The sequence below is a fragment of the Zootoca vivipara genome, chromosome 5 (assembly GCF_963506605.1).
Source record: "Zootoca vivipara chromosome 5, rZooViv1.1, whole genome shotgun sequence".
NCBI lineage: Eukaryota > Metazoa > Chordata > Lepidosauria > Squamata > Lacertidae > Zootoca > Zootoca vivipara.
Window position 1 is genome coordinate 15,463,494 of NC_083280.1, and position 6,000 is coordinate 15,469,493.

A 6,000-nucleotide genomic window follows, 5' to 3' on the forward strand; every position below is an offset into this window, starting at 1 on the left:
CATGTGCACTGCACTGGGAGTTTTTTGGGTTTTTTTTCTGGTTGAAGAGCAGGAGGGAAATGCTAATGATCGGTAATTGCCAACCAACTTCTTTGTAAACTGATGCTTGTCAGAATATGCAGCTTTGTACTTAAAATAGCTTTGTCTGCCAGGGGTTATAACCCTAAAGTTCCTGTAATCTTTCTACCACCAGCCTTACCAGACTATTGTTTCTGCACTCTTCTGTTACATTCACCCCGGCAAATGCTCAACATTCTCAAGATACAAAATTAATGCAGACTAAAATGAGATGCCGTGACTCAATGTGCATGTTAGCTCCAAAGTAAATCCCAATGACTTCATTTGAGCTTACTCCCCAGCCCACACATGTGTAACTGAAACCCATGAGACACATGCAACCCTCAGAGGTGTTTTGTGAAGCTCTTGTGGGTGCCCAAGCCCCGTCTCCATCACTGAATTCTTCTGCTTCCTGTTGCAAATTTTGCTGCCTCTGGATGAATGCTCACTGCCATATAACCTACAAACACCATCAGTTGCAAATGCTCTGCATAAACTTTCTGCAAGCAAATCTGCAGGGCCCCACTGAAGAGCAAAAGAGAACAGTGTTTTCCCCCAGTAGGTGGAGCAGTATCCTTAAATTACTGTACTGAGGAATATTTTGGCATGCAACTGCAGTTGTCTGACACATACCGTACCTTGCAAGGAAAAGAAAGACCACCATCTATATTGAATACAGCCCATTCTTTTAAATACCGTATTGTTATCCCCTGGCGTTTTGATGGCTCGGCATGGCGAACTTTTTGTGCATGCAAATGATTTCATTTGCAAAAGCTATCGGAGTCATCGTTGTCTGCGAGGCTCAGGGGACATGTACTTGCATTCTGCAAGGAACACAATGCAAATTCTTGTTCGCAAGGAGAATGAGCCTGGTGTGATACAATATGCGCTGGGTAGCTCCGTTCGTTAGAGCATGGTGCTGATAATGTCAAGGTTGCAGGTTCGATCCCTGTATAGGACAGGTGCATATTCCTGCATTGCAGAGGGTTGGACTACTAGTTGATTCTTGGCATCCCTTCAAACGCTTCGATTCTGTGATCCTAATGAAATCAAGTTAACACCCTGTCTAAGGAGGAAAATTCAGGCTGCCTGTTGAGGCTCATCTTCAGGAATAGGGTTCCTTGATCTCACTGACATTTCAGGGTTTGGGCCTCTTTTTCAGTGTCTCTGGAGAGCAGGAATAAAATTAAGGTGAAGGGTCAGGTTCAAAGTGGACAAACCTGCCTTCTGCTTGGCTTAACTTGAGAGTTTTTCCTGTTTGGTCCACTCACCTAAAACCATAGAATTATAGAGTTGAAGGGGACCAGAATCCTGGGACCTTCCGCATGCAAAGTGCATTTTCTACCCCTCAGCTATAGCCCCAACACTGGTGTGAAGGCCCAATATGCATTGATGAATGTTATTCGCACCAGCATATCTCTATTGGGTAAATGCAATCTCAAAGCCTAGAGGTCAAATGTTTTATTACCAACAGTTCATTTAATAGGAAGAGATTGGGGGGGGGCAGTGAATGTACAGTATATTCCTGCGTATAAGACTACTTTTTAACCCAGGAAAATCTTTTCAAAAGTCGGGAGTCATCTTATACGGCGGGTCGTTTTATTAATACGGCGAGTATATCCCAAACTCTATATTTTAACTGGAAAAGTTGGGGGTCGTCTTATACACCCAGTCGTCTTATACGCCGGAATATACGGGTAATTGAATTCTTTAGGGCGGTTGATCTTCCCCAAGCCAGTTCTGCTATCAATTTTCAGTCAAGAAGGAATATACAGCATCTTATAAATAAGTTGAACTTGTTTTTACCAAAATAAAAAAATTCCTTCAGTAGCACCTTAAAGACCAACTAAGTTTATATTTTGGTATGAGCTTTCGTGTGCAGATGCACACTTCTTTGTATCTGAAGAAGTGTGCATGCACACGAAAGCTCATACCCAAATATAAACTTAGTTGGTCTTTAAGGTGCTACTGAAGGAATTTTTTTATTTTGCTTCGACTCGGACCAACACGGCTACCTACCTGTAACTTGTTTTTACCAGGAGGGCTTGCGGGGAGGGAGGGAGGAATTAGGTCTGGACCACTACATACAAATCCTAGCCAATGTGTATCTCCAAAATCGCATTCACTTTCTCTGCATTCCTGCAGCGCCGCCTGATCTCGAAAGGCACCCAGGTGCCAATGATAACAAGTGGATCAGTGATTTCTCATAAATGCCTGGTATATACAAAGCAAGGAGAGGAAGCCAGGAATCCAATAATAAATACAACAAGGTGCACAAATAGCGGAATTGAAACCAGATGAGCATCAGGGCTTGGTTTCAGTACAGAAGGTCAAGAGGCCGCTACTTCTCTGGGCAGCTCTAGACAGAGCATTAATGCAACGCCATTCTTTGCTCACCCCTACACACAACCCTTGGAGTTGGTTTTGGAAGATTAACAGGGCTTATCAAATGAGTCGCGCTTGATTAGCACAATTAGTCCAGCTTACATTCGTTAAAAGTCCCTCCTTTCCAGCATGAGTCAGGGGCAAGGGAAACAGTGTTTATTTTATTTATCCAAGCACCCGCCATTGACAACATAATATATACAGTTAGGTTGCCAGCAATTAGCCTTGTGAAAGGAAACGGCGGCGCTTGGAAGCGGTTGGGTTTCTCCTGCGAATATACGGTTGGGGCGGGAGGAAAAGAGGAGGGTCCAAAGCAAAAGTTTGTGAACTCAGCGGTCAGAAGAGAGAGTTGTTGTCGTTGGCCAGTTGATCGTAATCGCTCGACTGTAGTGCAAATGGTTTGGGCATGAGAGCGGTTTAAGCCTGCAGAAAGCAGGATCACTACCTCCATCCCTGTTTACTCAAGACAGCCAGCCTGGGGACAGGCTGTGGGTGGCCATGTCTGAGCCCAGATTTGGAGAAAGCTATCTCCAGCTCCAGATTAAGAACCTGGGCCACAGATCAGCTGAGAAGGGGAGGTTGTGTGTGTGTGTGTGTCCTCTCTGTGTGCCCTGTTTGTGATGTGTGTGCAGGCATGCTGAGGTGTGGAGTGCTGCACCCACAGCTGTCATGAAGTTACTGGAGGTTTGGCACAGAGTGAGTGCAGCTCTAAAGCCACATCATTTCCTTTTCCCATGCATGCAGGGAGATTTTGATCGGGGGCTTGTGTGCTTCCACAGTGAGTGGTGTCTGTGCCCTGGATTCAGCCAAGGTCTGACTCCCAACATGACTTTGGTTGATTTGCAGGCGGGGGTGGGGATCTGGGCTTCAGCCAAGTCAGATGGTGATAGCCCTGGGTTGCTCTAGATCAGGCCATTCAGAGAGAGATCCAGAGCTGTTGGAGAAGAGAGTCTGGTGGGAAGAGACACCCCAGCCAGATGGAATCCTCCACTCTTTCTTTTGTTCATTTGTAATTGTAGTCTACCCTTTACCGAATGACCACAAAAGTATCACAAGTACAAAGGAGTATTAAAAACACAGCCTGAAAAAACCCCACAAAATCGACAAACAACAAAGTTAATTAAACAGCAGCAGGGAACACCACTGTGGGAGGAGGGAAGGCATTCATTCATTCATTCAATCAATCAATCAATCAATCAATCAAAGAGCAAAGAAGTGTGTCTCTCGAACAAATCATTCAAAAATTGTAAGCCAATGGCTCAAGATGCACCTCTTTAACACCACACCAGAGATCCAATAACTAGTTTTTTCTGGATAACGCCAGTCACTTTATAGATCTGTGCAGTGCACACTTTAGATCTGGGTCATAGAGAAGACTTGTTGACGATGGCCTCAGAAATAACAAAAGTAAACATTTCAACAAAAAAACAGACCGCAGCGAAGATGCTAATGAAAGCTTTGGTTTGCAAAGGACAGCCCATCCCCCAAAGAGCCCTCCTTGCCATCAGTATCTCTCTTTCAAAATAGCCTCAGTAATTATGTTCTGAGAATTGAGGAAGAAAATGATACACAATGGCAGTTGTGGGCAGTTCAAAGATAAACACCAGCAGGCAAGCACAGGCTGTACTGTACTTTGGTGTTTCCTGTAACCCACTGAAAACAGTGCTGGGCTCGAGGAACTTTTACTTGCCAACTGAGATTTAACTTTGTACCTACTCTTGGAGGGGCGTGGGTGGCGCTGTGGGTTAAACCACTGAGCCTAGGGCTTGCCGATCAGAAGGTCGGCGGTTCGCATACCCAAGATGGGGTGAGCTCCCGTTGCTCGGTCCCAGCTCCTGCCAACCTAGCAGTTCTAAAGCACCTCAAAGTGCAAGTAGATAAATAGGTACCGCTACAGCGGGAAGGTAAATGGCGTTTCCGTGTGCTGCTCTGGTTCGCCAGAAGCGGCTTTGTCATGCTGGCCACATGACCTGGAAGCTGTACGCCGGCTTCCTTGGCCAATAACGTGAGATGAGCGCCGCAACTCCAGAGTCGGTCACGACTGGACCTAATGATCAGGGGTCCCTTTACCTTTACCTTTACCTTGGCAGCTGGTGACTTTGAGTAGCCTGGGGGCAAACACCTTCTAAACTAAAGTCTCATACCCCCCAAGTGTTCCAATTTTCCAGGGACAGTTCCAGAATTACAAAAGCCACCCCGGTTTCTGATTTCATCCCAGAATGTCCCTATTTCCCCTGCCTGCGCTGAACCTAGTGTGAGGGTGAGCTGGCTCTTGTCCTGAGTGACAGTGGCAGCAGTGGTAGCTGCAAAGGAGCACCCCATTGCCTCTCAATAGCTGCCACGGCCCTTGAGCAACTTATAGCAGCTGCTGGAGAGCGGGCAAGGAGGGGAAGAGGCTGCCACCACTGAGGTCCAGCCTTTAAAATGTGCAAGGCACTCTGTTATTTTTGGTGCAACAGACTAACACAGTTACTGCTCTGGAAATCACTATTTTAATCCCCCCCCCAAATTTTCTATTGAATTTACTGTTTTACATTTTTGAATATTCATTTAAACAACCTTAAAATATCAATGACTTTCTTTCTGCTCTTTCCATGGTTCATGCATAACATAAATCCCTGCATATTTTATATAAACTAAGCCATTCAGAATTCCATTATTACACCCATCAAAACTTATTTACACTGTTGAATTTATCTTACTGCTGCCCACGTTTTCAAATAAACACAATTTCCCTCCATATATTCAATAAACATTTTCCAATTTTCTTTAAACGTATGTTCTTCTTGTTCTCTTATTCTATGTGTTAGGTCCCCAAGTTGCACATATTCTATCAGTTTAAGTTGCCATTCTTCTTTAGTTGGGACAGGAAATCACTAGTTTAAGCACCTGTAGTTACTAAATCATATTTTTAAATCAATTGTTCAAATTTAAATCTTTTGGTATATTATAAGCATCTCAGAAGAGTCACTAAAAGGTTTTTAAGGTAGCATAAGATAACTTACATTTCCCCCCCCAAAAAATTATCTTCCATTCACTTTTAGATTGCAGTCTTAGTTCTTCTTATAATACATTGAACCCAAAAGGACATATTTAAGCATTTATTTATTACTGTCACTAAATATAGAAACTCGGGATATGGGAGAAATTTGATTCAGCTCATATTTAAAGGCAAACCTAGCTAATCTGCATTTTCCAAACCAAACCAAAACACAATCATTCTCCAAAATCTGCATTCCTCCCCATGTTGCTATGCAGTTTTCCAGCCATGTAAATTGTACATTAAAGACATATACTAGCGCAGGGTCTGTATATAGTGTATATATTAGTGAGAATAACACCCCAAAATGCATGATATTAGCGTGGATTGCTTTGCAACCCTGGGTACATTAGGGACAGTTGCATACAAAAATATTAGGAGAAAAGTTCACTAAGATACTGGTGGATTTTCATGACGTCTTTTAAAAATAAAATAAAATCACAAACTGATGGCTGTCACATGGAAGAGCCAACAAGCTTGTTTTCTTCTGCTCTGGAGGGTAGGACCTGAACCAATGG